At 49.9% G+C, this 23,352-nt stretch overlaps 1 protein-coding gene across 1 annotated transcript in view; it reads right to left on the bottom strand.

Moving 5' to 3' along the window:
- The window catches only part of LOC111157863 (acid sensing ion channel subunit 1), a 43,514-nt gene extending 24,263 nt beyond the window's left edge, over window positions 1-19,251 (bottom strand). Inside the window, exons 1-2 of the mRNA XM_022519561.1 lie at window positions 19,198-19,251; window positions 9,684-9,786 (exon numbers count right to left, since the gene is read on the bottom strand). The gene's annotated coding sequence lies outside the window, so the exon portion shown is untranslated. The remainder of the gene's footprint in view (window positions 1-9,683; window positions 9,787-19,197) is intronic.
- Window positions 19,252-23,352: the final 4,101 nt, after the last annotated feature.

The raw sequence follows: 23,352 nt of genomic DNA, 5'->3' as shown, positions 1-23,352 counted from the left end.
CGCGTGCACACGCACACACACACACACACACACACACACATACACGCAAGCTCCGAGTCACACTTGACTGATTCAAGCACTTGCTCGTGTGGAGACACAGACACACATAAGACCAGAGTCACACAACGCCACTCAGTCACACACACACACCCCACAGACACCACACTTCCCAGAGGCCTGGCCTACAGGGTAGGCACTCAGGAGCTTACACTTATTCACCTCTTCTTATCCCTGCTCCCATCTATGTGTGACATGTACACACATGCACATACATAAACAAACATACAGCTTGGCTGTCCAAATCCCATCTTTGTAGCCTTGTGCTTGCCTTTATGGGGTGGAATGTTTGCAGCCCCTCACCGCTAAACCTCTAAACCTTCTCCATAGAGAAGGACGAAGAGATAGTCAGAGATCAAGGGAATTTGGACAGAAGTCAAGAAGCAAGGAAAGGGAAGGCGGTGGGATGAGGTGGGAAGGTGGAGGGTTAGAGGGGTGGGGATGGATAGGATGAGGAAGGGATGGAAGGAGGAGCTGTACTCAGGAATGGAGCAGAATTCTGGGGCACTAAGCCGAGGTCTGGGGGCTGCTCCTATAGCTCTCACTTCTCTCCTCCTCTTTCTCCCTCCCTTCTCCTCACTGAGAGGCCTTGGGGGGCCATCCCTATCCAATTAACAGAGAAGGAGCAATCAAAGGGAAGTTGTTAATTTGCTGATGCTCATTAGGGGCTCTTAGCACGGAGACTGTTGAGGTCTGATGGTGTCAGGTGATGAGGAGGGGGGTGTGGGGGGACCAGAATTCTATCTCTAGCATCTCCTCCAATCCACTTGCAGGTTGGCACAGCTCTGGCAGAAGGAAGGTGAGAGGTGTGTTCCCAGGGCTTTAAGTGAGAAGAAAGAACCTGTAATGAGAAGAGTCTGGCACAATGGAAAGAAGTTGGATGAGAAGTTGTAAGGTGTTGGGGGCAAGGGGTACGTGAGAAACGAGAGAAGGGAGCTGGAGATCCCTAGAGGGAGTGGGGGCTTAGACCCCAGGAGGGAGAGCGGGATCCATTTACTAGGGGCCTGCTCATGGTGCTGCGGAGGGGAAGGGAGGATCTTGGGTTCTGGTCTTGAGTTGGGGAGCTGTCCAGCAGCACCAGACAGTACCGGAGGGCTGCCATATCCCTGGGCAGCCACTGGGTGGCAGCGCTATTCCAGATACTTAGAATCAACCCACGGGGGCATTTGAGAGTGGGAATTTGGCCGGGAACAGGGACACGGGGTGGGGTGGGGGGGTTGGGGCTGGATTCTTGAATTCCAAGTGTCTCAGGGGAGGGGAGGACCATCTTGGAGCATCTGCAATTCCCGTAAGTCCCCACCCTCGCAGGTTGAGTGACACATGGAGCTTCCTCAAATGGCTGCAAATTGCTTCAGTCACCTGGGATGTTATTGAGGGAGCAGCGGGGGTGGAAGGAAGGTGATGAGGTGAGGTGGAGGCAGACAAGGACTAATCGAGGCCAACAAGCAGCCTCAAGAGTCTGAGGGAAGATAAAAGTTGTGAATCAGGTAATCTCAGCTTCCAGAATGGGCCCTGCCATTTATTAGGATGGGCAGGTCTCTTGACCTCTCTGAGCTCAGTTTCCTCATCTGTAAGATGGGGATAAGATTTATTTCACAGGAATTTCTGAGGATTATATAAGCTAATGCATAAAAAGTGCTTGCACTTTAGCTTGTACCTAGTAAATCTCCAATAAGTAACTATTATTAGTAGTATGAGTGTTTAGATCCAGCCACAAAAGCACCAGAGCTGCCAAATGAGGGCAGAATCTGAGAGTGGTTCTCAACCCAGGCTGCACATCTGAATCACCTAGGAAGATTTTAAAGTGGTGCTTTGGCTCCACTTAGTCCAATTAAATCAGAATCTCTGAATGTGGGACTCAGATTTCCCAACTTTTCAAGACCTCTACTATATAGCAGCTGGTCTTGAGAAACCTTGATCCTGAGAATCCACAGGTCTAAATCAAGGCTTCAGTATGGTTCCTTGTATGACAGACCCAGACTTAGAAGTCTTTCTTTCTTTTTTGTTTTTAAATATTTTATTTATTTGAAAGAGCAGGAACCTGGGTGGTTCAGTCAGTTGGGTGTCTGGCTTCAGCTCAGGTCATGATCCCAGGGTCCGAGGCTCCAGCCCTCAGTCCTGTGCACTGTGCTGAGCCTGCTTCTTCCCCTCCCTGTGCCCCCCAACCCTCCCACACACACTCTCTCTCTGAAATAAATTTTTAAAAATCTTAAAAAAGAGAGAGAGAGAGAGGGAGAGAGAGCACACACAAGTGGGGGTGGGAGAAGGGCAGAGGGAGAAGTAGACTCCCTGCTGAGCAGGGAGCTCATCTCCCAGCCCAGGGAGCTGCAAAGGCTGAGCTCCATCCTAGGATCCTGAGATCATGACCTGAGCCCAAGGCAGCCGCTTAGCCAGCTTAGCCAGCCAGGCACCCTGGAAGTTCTTTCTTTCTTTCTTTCTTTTTTTTTTTTTTTTAAAAGATTTTATTTATTTATTTGACAGAGAGAGATCACAAGTAGACAGAGAGGCAGGCAGAGAGAGAGAGAGAGGGAAGCAGGCTCCCTGCTGAGCAGAGAACCCGATGTGGGGCTCGACCCCAGGACCCTGAGATCATGACCGGAGCCTAAGGCAGCAGCCTAACCCACTGAGCCACCCAGGCACCCCTGGAAGTTCTTTCTTATGCACAACATAAGTACATCACGTTATTGTTTCCTTTTCATTTGGGGCGAGATGGATTCCCACAGAGATCCCCACCCCCCCATCCCTGCCCTGTACATTTCAGCAAACCTACACTGTGTGAAATCCCAGCATTGGCCCTGGGGACATTGGGAGGAGTGGCATAGTCACTGTCTTCAAAATTTCCCAGTGTCAAGGGAGAGGTGAATGTGTTGACAAGTGACTCTAGCTCCAAGGTCAGGAGTAAAAGTGAGGGATGGGCCAGCATAGAGTGGCAGAGGGGCAAGTCATACTGACAGGGGTTTGGGCTGCAGTGATGAGGAAAAGGGGAAGTTGGCTTCAGCAAGATGACACTTGAGGGATCCAAGGACTGCGATTAGTGTCGCACTGTTCCCTTCTCCTCTCTGGACCCACCTACCTCTTATGCAGGATGTGATGGATCCTAGCTCCTTCAGCCTCCTCCCAATCCCTTGCCCACACTTCCCTCCTCTCTGGCTCCTGTAGTCCCTAGACCTCAGTGCCCTTTCTCCCCACTCCCCCAACCCCTCTACCCCTGCCACCAGAGCTTTGTCATTCTGCCGACCTGGGATTCAAATCTCACCTCTGTGACACCACAGCTGTGTGATTATGGACAAGTTACTTAACCTGTCTGAGCCTCACTGTTTCAACAAGCCATAAAATCTGGCTAAAGCTCACAATGGTGAAATAATGTGTGCCTAGTAAACAGGAGGTGTTCCGTCAATAGTAGCAAGTATTATTTTCATCCCTGAGAGGCTGATGGGGGCAAATTCCCCATGGACACTTCTTTTGCAGATGGCCCCATCTGCTCTAGGTACAGAAGCACCCTCCAGCCTCTCAGAGACGAGGGGGAAGGGAGGAAGGCAAAGAGGGGGGCAAAGCCCCCTGGGACTCCCAGGCAGCTCTTCTCTGCTCCCCCATGCGTGAAATCACACAAGTCCCAATCTGTCTGCATCCACTTCATCTGCCGGCTCAGCAAATGCAGAGACAATTAAGGAGTTAATTAGCAGGCGGGTGGGAAGGGGCTGTGGACCTGAGGCTGATGGGACCCATCAACACACCCCTCCCTCACCCCTCTGGGTTCCATGTTGCCCCCCCCATCCTTCTCTTTCCCCCTCTGCTTTCTCTTTTCTGGTCTGGATGCTTCTCTTACCCTCCTCGCTCATTTCTCTGCTACCCTCGCCCTTTCCCCTCAACCCCGTGCTGTCTTCCTTTCTTCTTCCCTGCTCCTATCTCTGATCTCTCCTCCCTCATTTAGCTTGTCGTCCCTTTCCCTTTCTCTTTCCCTTTCCCTTTCCCACCCAAGTCATTGCCTCTTCCATCCTTCAGGGCTCACCCTTCTCCCCATGTCCTCCTCTTACTCTGGCCCCACTTCATTCTCCACCCCTTCTCCTTCTCCCGTCCTCACTCCTCCCTCTCCAACTTGAATGTGGGTCTCAGAGAATGTGGCTTGTTCACTCATTCGGAGTGCTGCGGGGCTCCAGGCATCAGGGGGTTCAAGGTCCCCTGCCAGTCTGGGTCCCCACTTTTGTAATTTGAAGGGTCCCTTCTGGTCCTTACCTTCTCCCAGCACCTCTCACTCCTGGCTCTCGGGGTGGGGAGGTTCTATCTCTTTCCTGTGTCACTGCTTCTGGCGGGGGGGGGGGGGGCTCTCTCCCCAAACTCCTTCTGCTGATATTCTCAGGGTCTTGGCAGTTCTTGTGCACATCCAGGACCTTCCCAGACCTTTCTTTTTTCTCCCTCACTCTCGGGGAAGGGGGCCAGCAGATGGGCACCTTTCTTCCATCATACATTTGTATGTCATCATAACACTTGGGGAGTTGCAGCTTCAGAAGAAAGGGATGATTAAAGAGAAAACAGAGAGATGAAGAGACAGAGGAAGGCAGTACAAGAGAGAGATGGAAAAATTGGGGCCACGGCAGAGATTAAAAGGGCAGACGGGGTGGGGGAGGAGCGGGAGGGAAGAGAGATTGAGGCGGAGAGAAAGGGTGAGGAGAAGGTGGTAACAGAGACTGCCAGATAGGGAAGAGACCGCTAAGGTCCCTTCCCTGCTTTAAAATTTTGGGTCTTTGAAGAGTGAACAAAGGAGAAACAAAAGACCTGCAGAGTACCTGGGTCTTTTCCTCTTCCAGGAAACTTTCCCGGTTAATCCCTCACCCTAGCACAGACCTCCCATTCCCCTGCTGCACCAGCTGCCTCCGTCTGTTTCCTGAGCTCCCGCTGCCCTGAGAGCAGGTCTGTCCTGTGTCATCCCCTTGTACCACCCCCACCAAGGTGAAATGCTTTACTAGAGTGGGTAGTGGCTGTCTAGACCCCACAGAGGGGAAGGGGACAAGGGCTGTAGACAAGGCAGGTGGAAGGGGAGGGGGATGACTGTGCTCCACCCACACTCAGTAGGCGCCCTGGATCCTGGGTACCCTGAGGGCAGGAGGGATGGCATCTGCAGCTCCAGGATGCCAGACTTGGCCCTGGCCCGGCACTTATATCTGTTCAGAAGTGTTTAGTGAGTTGCATAAATGAGGAGCATCCCTGGGGGCCATAGCTGGGTCTGAGGGCCCCTTGGGCTTGGGGACATCCTCCATCCTCTGCATCAGTTGGCCCCGTGGGGCGCTTCTGTCTCTCAACTGTCCTTCAACTGAGCACAGTCCTCCCCGCCCCTGCCCCCCCCCACCCCCAACCCGGAAGGACCCTCCTGCAGCCCTTGTCTTCCCCTGGACCCTCCTCCCACCTCACCCAGGCCCCTCTGGAAGGCGCAATCTCAGCGCTCAGGGCAGCCTTTGAGCCGGAGGAGGCAGTGCCGGTGAATAATTCATGGCGCTGGGAGGCCCTTATCTCCCAGGCCGGCCCCACCCGGGGCCCCTGCGCTGGGCCGCCATCCCGCGGCTCCCCGCTTTATCTCGACGCCCAGCTTGTAATGCAGCCCGCCATATCACAGGCAGAAGGGGAGATTAATTTTCTGGTTTTGCATGGGCGGGGAGGAGGAGGGGGCATGGGGAGGTGCTGGGGAGCCGAGGCTGGGATCTTTCCGATTTCAGACTCCAGCGGCTTAATCCTCTCCGGGGCCTGCAGGAAGGGGAGGAAGAGGGTGTTGCAAGCCAAATTTCATCATCAGCGGCAGCCCCAACAGAGGGAGGAGGAGGCGAGGGGGCCAACAGAAGGGAGAAGCAGGGCTCTGGCGCAGAAAAGGGAGTTGTTTGGAAACAGGGTAAAAGGCAGCCCTCTCAGCCTGGGCTTACAGACTGCTCAGCTTGTCGGGAGAAGGCAACCCGGGCACGTGGGGCGCACGTGTGGGCACACATACGCATACACACGGCAGCAGCAGGCACGCGGGCATACCTCTTCGGGAAGTGGTACCAGCACTGGTGTCTGTCACACCTCATGCGGGGCCTGGCACACCAGAGTCCAGAAAGAAGGGTTGACTGACTGAGGGGTGAATGTCTGGGGGAATGCTGATGAGCTGAGCAGAGATGGCTCTGCATGCTCCTGGAACATGGCTCTGCCATTTTCCCATCTGCCCTGGGGGCCCTGGCACCCACAGACGGCTGGCTCCTTCTGTTTCCCGTGCCTCTATGGTCTATGTGGGGACACTGGCCTGAGGAGTCTGAAGGTCCCTGCTGCTTCTGACACAATCACCCTGAGCTAGAGGAATCTAACATCTGTTCACAGAGCACCTATTATGCACCAGGACCTGGGTCGGGCAGCCATGTGTTCCCCAAGATCTGTATTACAAATCAATCTCACCTTCAATGAGCTTATGGCCCTACTGGGAGGACCAGACACAGAAGTAACTGACTGGGATGCATGACAGAATGTGATGCTTGCCAGGAAAGAACTACCAGTCAAGTGCTCCGAGGAGGAAGAGAGTTGAAGATGACCAAAGAGTGTCCTGGAGGATGGAGCATTTGAGATGGGTTTTGAAGCATGAGTAGGAGTTTGACGTAGCCATAATGGCATAGGAAGGAGGCAAGGCATTTTAGGAGGAGGAAGAAATGGGAGAAATGATCATAGAGGATGAGAGTGAAGCAAAGAGGTAGTAATTTTGTCTGGTGGGTGAGGGGGAATAGTGAGGGCCAAGGCTGGAAAGCAGACAGAGGTGAGGACATGAAGGTTCTTGATAAGTGGAAGGAGCTTGCATTTGTCTGTGGTCATTAGGGAGCAGTTGCAGGGTTTCGAGCAGGAGGAGGTATGATCAAAGTGGTACCGGGGGAAGATAAAGATAGCCAACATTATTGAGCTGCTGTGCCCTGGGTATTGTTCTAAGTGCTATGGAAGCAATTTTCTCACTTAATCCTCAAAGCTACCCTCTAAGTAGGTAGTAATATTATCCCATTATATAGATGAGCAAATGGGGTCACAGAGGCCTTGGCAAGAGGATGGGAATTAATTGAAGACAGGAGAAATCACAGATGGTAAGTTTAGGATGATAAATTCTTTAATATCTCAAGCATTTTTGGGCATGGAGGGGAATATTCATTATTTTTCCTACGTTGATGTCCAATTTATTAATCTGTATTCAATTATTAACATTCCCCTAAATATTCTCATACCACTTATATAACCAATAAATCAAAAACTTATGAATTTGGCAAATTGTATTTCCCCAAATATTTAAACATTGACTGCAAATGGAATTAATTAAACTCTTCATAAATCAGGTTTTCTTAAAAACTTTCAACATCTTAAAGAGCAGACAAAACAAACAATAGTGCTGGGCACCAAAGTGGCTTGGTTGATTAAGCACCTGCCTTTGGCTCCGGTGGGGATCCCAGGGTCCTGGGGTTGAGTCCTGCATCCCACAACAGGCTCCCAGCTCAGCGGGGAGTCTTCTTCTCCCTCTGCCCCTCCCCCCTCCACCTCGAGCTCTCGCTGTCTCTCTCTCTCTCTCTCTCAAAAATAAATAAAAATCCTAAAAAAAACCCAAACAATTTTACAGTGGTTGTGCCCCCCCCCCAAAGCCCACTACAAAAACAATATCATGGATTTAAGTTTCTTTGTTCAGTATTTCTAATATTGTTTTCTTCATTCTTATTCACTTTTCTTCCTAGGGTAGCATTGTCCTGACTTAACCTAGAGAGTCTAGCAGTCTGAGAGCTGCTCAATGTGCTTTGCAAATTGGTTTGCCTGGAGTTGATCTGGGACCAGACACAGGGTCCTGATGGGGTGGGGTTTCCAGAGAGGTTCTCCTGGATTTCATTATGCAGCCCTTCACTTATTCCATTAGGAACTGTCCTCTTTATGCTTGGACCAATCACAGATGCTGAATTTTTGTGTGTGACCCTAATCTTTTCCCCAGAATGACTCTACTTCTGAGTGCCTTATCTTTACAGTACAGCCCACTGTGTTCTGAGTGGGGCCCGGTCTGGTTCAGCTAAGTCCAAAGCCCTTGGTCAGTTGGTTAACGGGAACTACATCCTTCCCTTCTCCTCTGCCGCTAAGACCCACACTATTGTGAGCTCGGGCGCGGAAGCAAGGGTCTAAGACGAGGCATTAAAGGCTTGAATTAAAGCAGTGGCAATGGAAATAAAAAGGAAAGGACAGTTTTCAGAGAATCCATGAAGGCAAAATTGACTTCTATTGAATGGAAGAGAATAGTTTATCTCAGAGAATCAAATAAAAATACATGTGAAGGTCCTTTGTGGCGTATAAGAACCACTAAATCCAAGTTGTTTTCGCTTTTGTTATTATGTTACCATTATGAGATGGCCTGGGACAAAGCGTTAGGGAGTTCACCCAAATTTAAGGGGCGTGCAGCAGGACAGGTGGCAGGAAAGGAGGCTAGAAGAGAAAGGGAACTAAGGAAGATCGGTCAAAGAGAAGAACCGGGAGAGAGAGGTGTTGTGCAGCAGAAGAAGCGGGTTGGGGGGGGCGGGGTATCAGGACAGTCAGGTGTGTCATCTGGAGGCCCAGGTGAGAAGAGGCTAAGGTCTGAACCAGGGTGGGAAAAATATGGGTGTGTTGGGAAGAAGAAAGGAAACAAAAGAGGTGAGTGATATCTTAGAGACAAAAGTGGCAGATGGGCACTGTCTGGACAGGCTGATGAGGGCCAGAGGGGAGCTGGCAATTCGAAGGTCATGTACCTGGGAGTGGAGGGCCTGGGCAGATGCAGGAAAGGAAGGTTGGGGTGGCCTTGGTGCACAGAGCAAAGGCCCCCCACTATGACCAGGTTTAACTATCCTTTGCAAACAGACACTCTTCGGTCAGCCACATGGCCCTTGGCCTTTCTAGCGTGGCCATCATCCTCCACTCAACCTCTACCATTCTCATGGGACTCAGAGAAGTTCAGAACTGGCGGGGTAGAGGTCATCTGATCTACCTTCCACATTCAACTACCACCATTAAACAGATGAGGACATTGAGCAGAAGTGACATGGTTAGTGAGTGACAAATCTGGGATTAGAATCCTGGTCTCCTTACTCCCAATTGAATATAGTTTACCCCTGTCACTCAACCTGATGCTTCTACAGCAAGAGGACTTGGGTCCCTGACACCCAATGTCACCTGGCTGCTTAAAGAGACTTCTCCGGATAATAGGCTTTATTTTGGCTTACCAGACCTAAAAACCTTGGCATTGGGGTAGGATTAGGGGGCTTAGTGATAGTCATGGAAGGGATGAGACATCAGAAAAGATGAGCTTCTTCTGTGCTTATCAAAGAACAGAGGTAATATCGGGGGGATTTTAAGAAATAGCAGGTAGTCAGAAGTGGGGAGAGATTAGAGGAAGGAGCTAGAGGCAGGGGGACTGGAGAGAATGAGCTATGCTGAGCTTAGCAAAGCTCTAGACTAAAGCCTATGTGAAGAATTGAGAGAGGGAAGATAAAGTGATGGTGGTGGTGGGCTTTGTCCTATGGGAATGTGGAGCCGGAGACCAAGGACATGGGGACTCAGTATAGAATCAGGTGGATGGCTTTATCCAACTTGTGAGAACTCCAGCCCAGCCCCCAAACCTTCAGTACCTCTCTGTCTCCCCTGGGCCTCTAACCACTCTCTTCTCTCTCCTTCCTTTGATTGCTGGTGGTAATTTCTCTCCATTTGGCCATTACTTAGCTCATTAATTGCCTAAAAGAGAACATCAGCTTAGGGTGGGGGTGATTGGCAAAGAAAGCAATGGGTAGGGAGGACTCTAGGGGAATGGATATGGACCCAGACCAGGATGGGGGTAGAGTGCAGTGGAGGAGAGTAGGTCTTGTATCTCTGGCTCCAGTCAGCGACACTCCTCTGCCCAGATCTAGTTTAGAGGATCCACTTTTCCATTCTCATGTGGACACTAACACTTTCACTCTCTGATACGCTACCATCATCCCTGATGTAGTCACACACTCCATCTTTCCTCCTCCACCATCATCATTATCACCATCGCCATTGTAGAAGGCAGCCTTTAAGGTGACTCCCACTGGCCACTGCCTCCCCATATTTGTGCCCTTGTGTAATCCTAGCCCCTCAAGTATGGGCTGTGTTAGTGTTGGCGAGGATGTGGAGAAAGAGGAACCCCTGTGCATTGGTGGTGGGAACACCAGCTGATGCAGCCACTGTGGAAAACAGTATGGAGGTTCCTCACAAAGTTAAAAATAGAACTACTCCATGATCCAGTAATTGCACTACTGGGTACTCACCCAAAGAAAACAAAAACACTAATGCAAAAGATAATATGCACTCTGTATTTACTGCAGCATTATTTACAATAGCCAAATATGGAAGCAACCAAAGTGGCCATCAAGAGACAAACAGATAAAGAAGATGTGGGGTGTGTGTATGTGTGTGTAAAGAATATTATGCAGCCTTAAATAAGGATGAGATATGCCATTTGTTACAACATGGATGGACGTAGAGGGTATTATGCTAAGTGAAATAAGTCAGACTAAGATACTGTATGATTTCACTCATATATGGAATCTGAAACACTAAATGAATAAACAAAATAAATGCAGAATCAGACCTATAAATACAGACAACAAACTGATGGGTGCCAGAGGCATGGGTGGGGGCGTGGTGGGCAAAATGGAGAGTAGGAGATACAGACTTCTGGTTATAGAGTAACTAAGTCTTGGGAATAAAAGGCACAGCATAGGGAATAGAGTCAGCAGCACTGTAATCATGTTGTATGGTGACAGATGGCAGTTACACTGTGGTGAGCACAACAGACATATAGAGAAGTTGAATCACTGTGTGTTATACACCTGAAACTAATGTAACAGTGTGTGTCTATATGCAATACTTTTTTAAAAAGTATGGGCCATATTGGGGCACCTGGGTGGCTCAGTGGGTTAAGCGTCTACCTTCGGCTCAGGTCATGGTCTCAGGGTCCTGGGATCAAGCCCCACATCGGGCTCTCTGCTCCGTGGGGAGCCTGCTTCCCCCACCCCCTGTCTGCCTCTCTGCCTACTTGTGATCTCTGTCTGTCAAATAAATAAAATCTTAAAAAAAAAAAAGTGTGGTGGGGCACCTGGGTGGCTCAGTGGGTTAAGCCGCTGCCTTCGGCTCGGGTCATGATCTCAGGGTCCTGGGATCGAGTCCCACATCGGGCTCTCTGCTCAGCAGGGAGCCTGCTTCCCTCTCTCTCTCTGCCTTCTTCTCCGTCTACTTGTGATCTCTGTCAAATAAATAAATAAAATCTTTAAAAAAAAAGTGTGGGCCATATTTAATGACTCATTTCTAGTGAATAGAACACAGCAGAGGTGATGGGATGTTACGTGAAGATTGGGTTATGACGGGACCATAGCTTCTGGCCTGAGTGCTCTCTCCCTTGCACTGAGGAAAGCCAGCAGCTATGTTGCCGGCTACTCTGCGGTGACAAAGAACTGACGGAGGCCTCAGGCCAACACCCGGCAAGGCCCCCAAGCCCAAGAGGAACAGAATCCTGCCAAGAAGCCACGAGCATGAGCTTGGAAGCAGATTCTCCTCTGGTGGAGACTGCACATGAGATTGTAGCCCCTGCTGACATCTTGGGTGCAGTCTTAAGAGAAAGGGAGCCCAAGGCACCCACCTAAATCATGCCCAGACTCCTGACCTGCAGAAACTATGAGATAATACATGTGTGTTGTTTTAAAGCATTAAGTTTTGAGGGTAATTTGTTATGCAGCCACAGGTAATTAATATGGCCCCCATCACCACCACCACCATCACCACCACCACCGTCGCCATCATTACCGCCATCACCACCGCCATCTTCACACTCATATCATTGAAGTCGCCACCATCCCTACCAACACCACTGCGCTCAACTCGCCAGCCTACCTGCCATTACAGCTATCAGCAAGGTCACCACCATCCCCAGATCTACTTTTTTTTTTTTTTTAAGATTTTATTTATTTGACACAGAAGAAGAGAGAGAGCACACACAGGAGCAGCAGAGGGAGAGGGAGAAGCAGACTGCACTGAGCAGGAAACTGGACACGGGGCTCGATCCCAGGACCCTGGGATCAGAACCTGAACCGAAGGTAGACATCTAACTGATAGCACCATCCAAGTGCCCTCCTCACTCACCTCGACTTTAAATTCCGCTCTGAATTCTTTCATGAGCACCAGCCCCACAATCATCACCTCCAGCTGTAAGTGTTTTCCTAACACCCAATACATACCAGACTCTATGCAAAGCCCCAAAATTACAAAGAGGGAGGAGATAACACCACAGTCTGGGCCCTCAGAGAATGAGTCGGGGACTCTCTTGTAGGATCAGGACACGTTAATAAAAAATGAACAGTAAGTCAAGGAAGTCTATCCTTATTGCCACTTTGCATGGTAGGCAAGCCTTCACGGAGGCCTCAAAAGATGGGTGAGATCTGCATAGGCAATGGGGGAGGGAAAGACATGAATCAGCCTGATGTGTCAGGTGGAAAATAAAGTGAGATCTGGCCCGGGTCGGGGGGGAGGACGATGCAGGGGGGCAGTGGGAAATGAAGTTGGAATCAGAAAAGCAGCTCATGAAGGTACAATGCATTTGTGCAGGGCTCTAAACTTTCCAAAGCATTCTCTGTGCTCCGTTGGTTAAGCAGTGCCATCCTCTTAAAGCTCTGCCCAGGTTCTCAGCTCCGCCAAAGGAACCAAGCTTCAGACCTTTTTCTCCAATCAGAGGCAGCATGGGGTGATGCTGTCCAGCCCCCCTGAGTCACAGTTCCTTCCAGCATATACAAATGGGCACGTTTTCCAACCTCATGTTGGTGACGCCCCCTTCTCAGGCTGATGTAGACATGAAAAACACTGCAGATGTTTCCAGGCAGCCTGGAAATGAATATTACTTCCATTCCTTAGACTCCCTGCGCCCTCTCCTGCCTAGTACCCTGTCCATTTGCGGGAAAGCTGGGCAGAAGTTGCCTCATATGCACCCATTGCACAACTCCAGGGGGCAGTTAGCCTATAAACATGAGGGTAGGAGGTCGGAAAGAGACACTCTTGACCAGCTGCTTCTAAAACCTTTCCCTCCAGAATGTCTTTCAGGATTGGCCCAGGAGAGTCAACTCCTCCTCAGTTCAGGCCTGTTTGATACCCGTCCCCCCAAAATCTCATCTGTCCTTTCCAGAGAAACTACTCCCTCTGCCCCCTGGGGAGGGTGGGGTCCAGAGCCACATCCTAGGGCTGGAAGGAACTCTCTAGAGCTTCTGGATGAATCTCAGGCCCATCCTCAGCCAGGGAACACACCAGAAATTCCCACAAAGAGACAACACTATGCCACACTTGTTTACAGTTTTCTTAGCCCCAGGCTTTGTTGACTCTCACCACTGCCCTAGGACATAGATAGGCCTTATTATTTGCTTCATCCCTACTTTACAGATGAACAACTGGGAGCTCAGAGAGGTTAAGTGACGGGGACCCAAGACCACTGATGTGGTGAATGGCTTGAGCTGACCTCAGGATGCCAAATGCCTTGTGGTCCCGCAACCCCACACTGCCCCAGGCTCAGAGACACCCAGTGACTTGCCTGAAGTCCGCAGACGCAGCACGGGGGTTAGAACCCAGGCCTCCTCTCCAGCCCCTAGAGCAGGGTTCTTTCTGCTCCATCACCCTGCACTGGGTAGGAAAATCTTCTTTGGGGAAGCACAAGGGGAAGCACAAATTTGGCAGTGGGAAGGGAGAAATGATGGGAGGGGCAGGAGGAGGGAGCCGCAACCCTGCGGGTGACTGCAGAGGATAGGGTCGATATGGAGATGGGAGGGCTGGGACTCCGGGGTCCCCAGTTGGCTGGGGCTGGGACCAGCCCTCCCCACTCCATCAGGCCCGAGGCTGCGGGCTGCCAGTGTTCCTCTGCCAAGACCCCTGGAGAGCCCGAAATCAAATATTCCTCTTCCCCTGTTCAGGCAGCCTTATTGCCATTGACAGCAAATGTATTGCTCTAATCTTTTCTCATTTTGCCAAGATGGGCTCCATTCTGACCTCCCTCCCAGCCTTGAAGGCTTCACAGAGGCGAGAGGGATATGCTGAGGTGGGAGGGAGGCACAGGGGCTCGGCTGTAAATGGGGCAGCTGCAGTGATCCCAAATTTGATATGGCCTTGTCTCTAGAAAGCTGGAAGACTCAAAAATTCGGAGATGTCTGGGGGGTACCTATGACTGAGGGTTCCCCTGTGAAAGCAGGTGGGAAAGCCTTGGTGGGCAATGGGAAAACAGGCCCTAGGGGCCCCAGGGAAGCCGACTTCCGCAGAGCAGATAGGCTGGTGGTGGTGGTGGTGGTGGTGGTGGGTGTGTGTGTGTGTGTGTGTGTGTGTGTGTGTTTGTGTATACACACGCTTGCATGCTGAAGCCAAAATTCTAAGCTTGGGAGATGGTCCTGTTGAGATGGGGGAAGGCAGGGTGGGCACAACCTCTCCAGAGTAGCCAGCCTGCCTGCCTGTCCTGCTGTCCACTCTGCTGTCCAGAGAAGCCTTGCCAATATGAATGCCCCCTGTGTTTCTGCCTCTCCTTCTGGTCTTCTCTGCTTAGATGAGCACTCAGGCTTGGCAAACCTCAAAAAGGTATTATGGAAGGGCCAGAGGTGTGAGAGGGCAAAGGGAACAAGCCTTGGGAGACTTGCAGACTGGGGGTTGGGGTGGTACCCAGAGGAAGAGGAGCCATGTAGGGCAGAGTGGTTGTGGGAAGGAATTCACTGCTTAGGGCCAGCTGGGATACATAAGAGAGGAACAGCAGATAAGTGGAGCTTGGTCAGAGAGGAAAAGGAGGTGGCCCAGCTAGAGCAAGCGTAAAGGAGTAATGGGTGAAGGTCCAGTGCTCTGGCCCAAGGGGGCTGGGGTCCCTGGGTCCTTCTTCATTTGTTCTGCTAAGATCAAGCCGGAGAGAGAAAGAGAAAGAGAGCGAGAGAGTCAGTCCTAGGGTGGTGTAAAGTCTCTATCCCATCACTGTGAGCACGTGTCTGTGTACACCTGCAGGCTGGGCTGGAAAGTCTTCTGGATCCTGACAGTTTGAGTATGAGTCTCAGACTCTGGGGTTTGTGTGTGGGAGCCCCCTTCCCTCTGGCCCTTCCAGGGAGAAATCCCTGACTGGAGAGGCTGAGCTGGGTCAGAGCTCTGCCCAGGGTTCTGCAGGGCTGGGTGGGGTGGGGGTGTGGTGAGAGAGTGGAGGAGGGTGCTGGCCTCTCCTGTCCTCCCCTCTTGCTGTGAGCTGCTGCCTCCTCTTCTCAAGCGATAATTATTTCCCTTTTTATACAGAACTCCCTGCCCAAACTGACCTTCCTGCTCCTCTCTGATTGTCCTCAACACCACCTTCAGAAAGGCTTCCCTGCCTCCACAGGTCTTTACCAGTTCCCTGCATTCCCGAGCCATGGGCCAAATTCCCGAGCCGATGGCCACTCAGGATGGCCATCTGTGCCTTGTTTGGTACTTTTTCTTCCCTCAGTCCCTTCCCCTTGCCCGAGGATAGAGGAGGAATGTGAGGACCGTTTTATGCAGCAGGCTAGGGACTGGAGCTCAAGGTCCAACCAGATGGGAATTACCACTCACTACCACAGGTGTATGCACCGTGCTAAGTGCCCTGGGACACAGGTCACTGTCCCCTCTGGGTCCCTTACCTCTCCGAACTCCAGAGATACATCTCTCTTACAGAGCCTATGTGTAACAGTTCTCCGATGTGGTCTATAGACCCAGGACTGGAATCTTGGTCCCACCCTACTGTGGAACAGCCCTCCTGCCCTTGAGCCTCAGTTTCCGCATCGTCCCGGGTTTCAGCGCCCCCTGGTGGTCTAGAGCCCACTCACCAGTTCAGCTGTGTAGGATAGTAGGTCAAAGGGCCTTCAGAGAATATTTAGCCCAGAGGTTTCCAACCTTTTTAATTTCAAAAAAATTTCCATGATCCTGACATGTTAACAGCTTTTTTTTTTTTCTTAAAGTAAACTCTATGCCCAACGTGGGGCTCAAACTCACGACCCAAGATCAAGAGTTGCACGTTCTTCCGTCTGAGCCAGCCAGGTATCCAAACACATTTTGGATGTGTGTTGGCTGGGGCGCCTGGGTGGCTCAGTGGGTTAAGCCTCTGCCTTCAGCTCAGGTCATGATCTTAGGGTCCTGGAATCGCCTCTGCTCAGCTGGAAGCCTGTTCCCCTCCCCGTCCCCCTCTGCCTACTTGTGATCTCTCTCTCTCTGTGTCAAATAAATAAATAAAATCTTAAAAAAAAAATATGGATGTGTGTTGGTTGAAAAAATACATAATGACTGAATTTTGGACTGCATCATTAAAACTCATGTATATTTTATTCTTCCCCAGCAATCACACAGTTTACACACAGACCAGTTCCTCAGAGTATTCATGGGGTCAGGAGCTAAACTCCTGTGATCACTCTACGGCTGCTACAGTTTGGGAACCACGGATTTAAACCACTTCTCATGTCACAGATGATGAAACCAGCTAGAAGGGAAGAGATCTGTTTAAATTCACATAGCTAGTGAGGGTGTTGTACCATACTTGCTATGATTTACATAAATCTCTGATCTTTTTAAAGAACCAGCTATTTTCCTCTCTCATTGAATAGCTATTAGAGAGCAGTGGTTCTCAAAGTGTGGTCCCCAGACTAGGAGCAGAAGCATCACCTGGAAATGTGTTAGAAATGCAAATTCTCAAGTCCTGCCGAAGACCCACTGAATCAGAAATTCTAAAAGTGGGCAAAAAAAAAAACAAAACCCCAAAAACCTAATGGTGGAACTCAGCAATCTGTGTGTGTGTGTTTGTATGTGTGTAAGATTTTTATTTATTTGGGGCACCTGGGTGGCTCAGTGGGTTAAAGCCTCTGCCTTCGGCTCAGGTCATGGTCCTAGTGTCCTGGGATCGAGCCCCACATCGGGCTCTGTGCTCTGCAGGGAGCCTGCTTCCACCTCTCTCTATCTGTCTGCTTCTCTGCCTACTTGTGATCTCTGTCTGTCAAATAAATAAATAAAATCTTTAAAAAAAAAAAAGATTTTTATTTATTTGACAGAGAGAGACACAGCAAGAGAGGGACAAGCAGGGGGAGTAGGAGAGGGAGAAGTAGGCTTCCTGCTGAGCAGGGAACCCATACAAGGCTGGATCCCAGGACCCTGGGATCCTGACCTGAGCCAAAGGCAGACGCTTAATGACTAAGCCACCCAGGTGCCCCATCAAGCAATCTGTGGTTTAACAATACTCTGGAAGGGATTCTAATGCACACCAACATCTGACAACAACCAGTAGAGCAGACCTCCTGAAGGTCAGGCATGTTTTCAGAGATGGGACAAAGTAGGGTTAAACGAGCTGTGGTCTCTCTCTCTCTCTCTTTTTTTTTAAAGATTTTATTTATTTATTTGACAGAGAGAGATCACAAGTAGATGGAGAGGCAGGCGGAGAGAGAGAGAGGGAAGCAGGATCTCTGCCGAGCAGAGAACCCAATGCGGGACTCGATCTCAGGACCCTGAGATCATGACCTGAGCCGAAGGCAGCGGCTTAACCCACTGAGCCACCCAGGCGCCCTGTGGTCTCTCTTTTTTAAAGACACTGGAATCTGGGTGAGTTGAGTTCAGTACAATAACTACAACCCTCCCCTAAGCAAGGCTCCTGGGTGCTTGGGAGAGGCCCTAGTGTTTCTGAACGGGCCTTGGTTCAATTATAGTCTGATTTAGTTTGACACTTTATTCACTTTGAGAGGATGATTCCTAGGTGTGAAATGCGGAAACATGTATTGGGGAAGATTTGTTTTTGTTTTTGTTTGATGAGAGGGAGAAGGGTCATAAGAAGAAAGAGACAAGGGTGCCTGGGTGACTCAGTCAGTTAAGCATCTGCCCCTCCACTCAAGTCATGATCCCAGGGTCCTAGGATAGAGTCCTGTGTCGTTGGTCTCCCTGGGATCCCTGCTCAGTGGGGAGTTTGCTTTTCCCTCTCCCTCTTGTGTTCTCTCTCTCTAATAAATAAATAAAATATTTTAAAAATTGTTTTAAAAAAAGAAGAGGGGTGCCTGGGTGGCTCAGTGGATTAAAGCCTCTGCCTTTAGCTCAGGTCATGATCCCAGGGTCCTGGGATCATACCCCACATCGAGCTGTCTGCTTGGCAGGGAGCCTGCTCCCCCCCCCCCACCTACTTGTGAGCTCTCTCTGTCAAATAAATAAATAAAATCATAAAAAAAAAAGATTCTCTCTCTCCAAAATAAATAAATAAATAAATAAATAAATAAAAGAAAGACAAGAGACTGAAAGAAGCGGAGAGGAGGACAGGTAGACACAAAATAGTAACTTGGGGGCACCTGGGTGGCTCAGTGGCTTAAGCTTCTGCCTTCAGCTCAGGTCATGATCTCAGGGTCCTGGGATCCAGCCCCGCTTCGGGCTCTCCGCTCAGCGGGGAGCCTGCTTCCTCCTCTCTCTCTGCCTGCCTCCCTGCCTACTTGTGATTTCTGTCTTTCAAATAAATAAATAAAATCTTTAAAAAAAATAGTTACTTGATACTTATGAAGCACTAACTCTGTGCCCCGCAATGTGCTGAGAGTTTCACAAACACTGTTTCATTGAATCCGCCCAACAGCCCCTCACACTATCATTCTCATCCCCATTTAACAGGCAGAGAAACAGAGGCACAGAGAAGTCAAGTTGCCTATCACACAGGTGTAAGTGATAGAAGTTGACTTTGAACCAGGGCCAGTATAACCCCAAGCTCAACCATTTAACCACTATACTTTGCTGCTTCTTTTAGAGAAATTGGAAGAAATAAGGCTGACGAAGCGCTTGGGTGGCTCAGTCATTTAAGGTTAAGCTCTAACTTCAGCTCAGGTCAAGATCTCAAGGTCCTAGGATTGATGGGGCTCCCCCCTCCGTGGAGAGTCTGCTTCTCCCTCTGCCCCTCCCCCACTCACCCTCCTCCCAGCTCTCTCGTTCTCAAATAAATAAATAAATAAATAAAATCTTAAAAAAAAAAAAAAGCAGTCCTGTCATTTGCTCAGAAACCTTCAATGACTCACTAGCGCCTGGAGGTTGAAATTGAACTTCCTCGGCACGGTATTCAAGGTCCCTCACACTGTGAAGTCAAAATTCTTTCCAGTTTTACCCCCTACTCACCAATCAGGATCCTTGCACTTCCGCCACACTGCATCAACTAACTTCTCCGTTTTCTCTGAAAACTTCCGGAGCTCTTCACTTCCTACTCCCTTCCTCGTTGGGATCCTATCCAAACTTCAAAGCTCAGCTCAACTGCCTCTTCTTCCGGGCAGACTTTCGTGATCCGCATCCAGAAGGGGGGCTGGCTCTCCCTGAACCCCAGAACACAGTCCCCACCTCTGCACTCCGCGCATTTTGTACCCCACCGCACCCCCACCCCCGTGCTTAGCGCACGGCCTGGAACGCAGAAGTGCTCACATCTCGGTTTAATTGACAGGGAGAACAACTGTCGAATGGAGGTAGGGAGTGAGACCCTCTAGAGATGGAGATCAGAGGAGAAGGAACCGGGAGGCAGAAGCCGAGACGGGCAGGGAGGATGAAGACTAACACCGGGGTGTGATTAGACGGACCGCAGTCGGGGAGCGGGTCTCCTCTCGCCGCGCCATGCCTCTTCCCACCGCCCAGGGGCCCACGGTGACAATTCCTCTGTCGCGACTTCTGGGCAGGCAGCCCGGCCCTGGAGAGGTGGAGCGCGGGGGCGGCGGGGCGCGGCGCGGCGCGCTCGGGCGGTCACCCGCGTCCTCGTCATTAACATAAATCCCATTAGCGGCTCCCCGCGGGAGGCGGGGGCGGCGGGGGCGGCGGGGGCGGCGGGGGGGGGGGGAGCGGGCTCAGGTGACTGCCCTCCTCCGCCCGGTGCTCACGCGTCCTCCGACGGCGTGTTGGGAGGCACAAGGCCCTTTTACAGCCATTAACTCGCTGGCACCGCAGAGCCGCCCGGCGAGTGAGACTCAGAGAAGCAGGAGATTAAATAACCAAGCCCAGATCTCGCCTCCAATAAGTGGCAGAGCCGGGAATCAAACCCATGCGTTTTGGCATCAGCTTTCACGCTTTTCCCTTAACAGGTGCCGCCCCGGGATGCCTCCCTCACCAGAGAACCGTATTTTGGGAAGAAAGGGGGTTAAGAACGTTCCTCCACGCCCCCCCCCCCCCCCCCCCCCCCGCGCACACACACAACCTCACCTTTTCTGTGCCTTCTTCTCACTGGGCTTGTGCAACAGAAAAGGGGCTTGAGTGGAACAGGAGGGGTGTGGTGGTGCCTTGGGTGGAGGGAGGAGTAGGAGGGCAGGCAATGTCTCCAACCCTCATGGCTACCACCGTCCCACTGAACTCACTTCTGCTCACTCAGATGGCTACTAGAGCTGCGAAAGCTAGAGAATATAGCAGTAAATGAGAGGAATACCATCTTTAGTTCGCTAGAAGTTTATCGTTTAGTAGGAAAGGGAATATTTACTGAGCAGTTACTGTGTGCCAGCACTATGCTAAGTGCTTTACATGGCATCTCATTTATTCCTCTCAACAACTCTGTAAAAGAGGCACTATTATGATTTCCATTTATGGATGAGTGAGCAAAGACACAGATGACTTGTGAAAAAGGCCATATAACTGGTAACTGGAAGAACCCCAGTATAAATGAAGTGCCGTGTGAAGGGGGGACAGGTACTAGGGGATCTTCTAACAAAGGCATGGCTCCAGGCCTCAGATACCTCTGAAACAGACAGAAAACTTTTAAGCTGCCCTGGAAGGGTGAGTAGAACTTAGCCTGGTGAAAAGGCAGTGGGGGTGGGGAGGAAGAAGTGCAAATAAATGCTAGAGGGGTCAACAAGTGCAGCTCCAGGGGCAAGCCAGGCCAGGTTAGGGGAGCCTTGGTAGGGATTTTGGTCTTTACTGCGGAGGAAGTTGAAATCATTAATGATTTTAAACAAGACAGAGACATGACTAGAGTTGCATTTTTAAAAGATCATTAGGTGGGGGGTAAAGAATGCGAGAGAGGGGTAAATAATTTCATTGGTGGCTAGGACTACTGAATTGGACTAGGGTGGTGATGATAGGAAGGAGAAAAGGGTGCACACAAAAGACACTTAAAGAGCTGTGCTCAGTAACTGGACAAGAGGTTAAAGGGAGAGGGAGAAAGCTGAGTCATTTTACACTCTCTCCTCTCTTTCCAATCATTAGGTCCAATTGTTTAATAAATGCACTTCATTTCATGAGTATCTTTCCCATCTGCCCCTCCTTTCCGTCCCTCCTGCCACTGGTCTAATTTGCCTCATGTCTTTTTTTTCCCTAATGACACAGAAAGAGTCTACTTTCATATTTTCCCCTCTCCAGACAGTCCTCCATGCCAGCTGAGCATACGACCCATGTAAAATGCAAACCTAGTCAAAATCGGTCTGAACCCCACTGTCTTGTCCCTGTGTCTATTACAGAACAAAGTCTAATTCCTTCCTCATCTGGTCTCTACATATTTTGTAGGCTGCTTCTTCCCCTCCTCAAGCCAAAGCTGCCTAAGAAGGCCTCACACTCCCTGAACCCCTGATGTCACCTGAACATTGAGGTCAATGTTTCTTCACAGCCCTAAACCTTCATAAATTGTTTGCTTCTGTATTTATTAAATATACACATGACTCATTCCTGAGAGGTCACAGGATCCTCCCATTGCTAAGAATGTGCCACCCCCTTCTATCTGGTAAATTCCTGTTCACATTTCAAGTACTAGCTCAGACATCAAGTCTCTGCAGGCTTTACTAACACTCCCACTCCCCAGATAGGATTAAAACTGCTTCCTCGTCTGTACTTCTAAAGCATTTTACACGTATTGTGTCCTCATATTTAATTGTATGATAGGTATCTAAGGAGGCACAGACTAGTACAATCAATGAGTGCTTCTGATCTTAAAGGCTGTGGGGAGGATTAAGTGGGATAATGTGTGTACAGTTAATATTTACTTTCTTCCTATCTTCCCTAATAATATTAATAACAAGCTGTGTTTATAGCTTATAAAGTGTAAACTTTGTTAGTGTCCCACTCTTGTTTGATCTGGGACTAAACATGTGAGATAGGGATAGTACTATTATTTCTGTTTTGTAGCTGGAGGACATGAAGTACAGAAGCATTACACAGTGATAATGCCACTGGTTCAGTGGTATGCCTGCTGCACAGAAGGGCTCCAATGGTATTTGTTTACATGGAGTCAAGTTTTCTGGTTATAAAACCTGTGACCTTTCCTTTAGACCACACTGTTTCTTGTATGTGTTAGGCAGTATTTTTTCAAATTGCGGGTAGCCGCTCATTATTGAATAAGGAATTCAATGATGTAGAGACGATCAACATGGAGGTGGAGGTGGGGAATAGAAAAGTTCAGAGTACAGTATATTGTAGTGAGGATGAGCAGAATTCTGTGACGTGGTTGTAACGTAAAATGTATTTCTCCCTGTGAGTCTGCATGAAAAAGAAAGCAAGCTCTGTGCTTAGCACAGTGCCAAGTTCTAAGTGAACGCTTATTAAATGGAATTATAGCACTTTTATTTTGCATTTTTTTCCCCTGGGTTCTCGCTCTTGCATTCTAGGCTGCTGGAAAGCAGAGATCATATAATTTTTTCTTTTAAAGATTTTATTTATTTATTTATTTTAGAGAGAGAGGAAAAAGAGCACGATGGGGGAAAGGGGTGAGGGAGAGAGAAAAGCTGATTCCCCACTGAGCAGCGAGCCTGATGTCCGCCCGATACCAGGACCCGGATCATGACCTGAGCCCAAGGCAGACACTTAACCAACGGAGCCACCCGGGCGCCCCTCATCTTTATTTTTCTGATACCTAGAAGAGCGCTTGTTACAAATTTAACGCACTCAAATAACAAGCAAGACCTGGATGAATGTACCAACGAATGAAGGCATTACATAGCTCAGTAAACATGGTTACAAATGGCTGTTCTAACTCCTTCCGGACTTCCTCCCATTCAACAGTGGGACCTTACACTGTTCAATTGATAATTTCCAAAAGCCCTATTTTCCTGCCTGGGGAAACAGCAAGGCTACTCATAATCTGCATTCAAAGTATCACTTGCCCTTAGTCAACATGGTATCCTGAACGGCTTCAGGAAAGGGATCTGGGGCCGCAGACCCTAAAAGCAAACAGCGTCCCCACAATTCTTCTGACCTTAGTCAAAATGGCTATCTTTGGCGTCGTTTTATAAGCATGCGCATGCTCAGTTCTGGCCCCGCCTCACCCCGTGGCGCTGATGCGTGCGTTGCAGCGTAGAGGGACAGCGCGGGAGGAAT

Source organism: Enhydra lutris, unplaced genomic scaffold (assembly GCF_002288905.1).
Source record: "Enhydra lutris kenyoni isolate GAN:26980312 unplaced genomic scaffold, ASM228890v2 scaffoldscaffold56, whole genome shotgun sequence".
NCBI classification, from domain to species: domain Eukaryota; kingdom Metazoa; phylum Chordata; class Mammalia; order Carnivora; family Mustelidae; genus Enhydra; species Enhydra lutris.
Note: the sequence above shows the minus strand (reverse complement) of the source record. Positions and strands in the feature narration are given on the sequence as shown.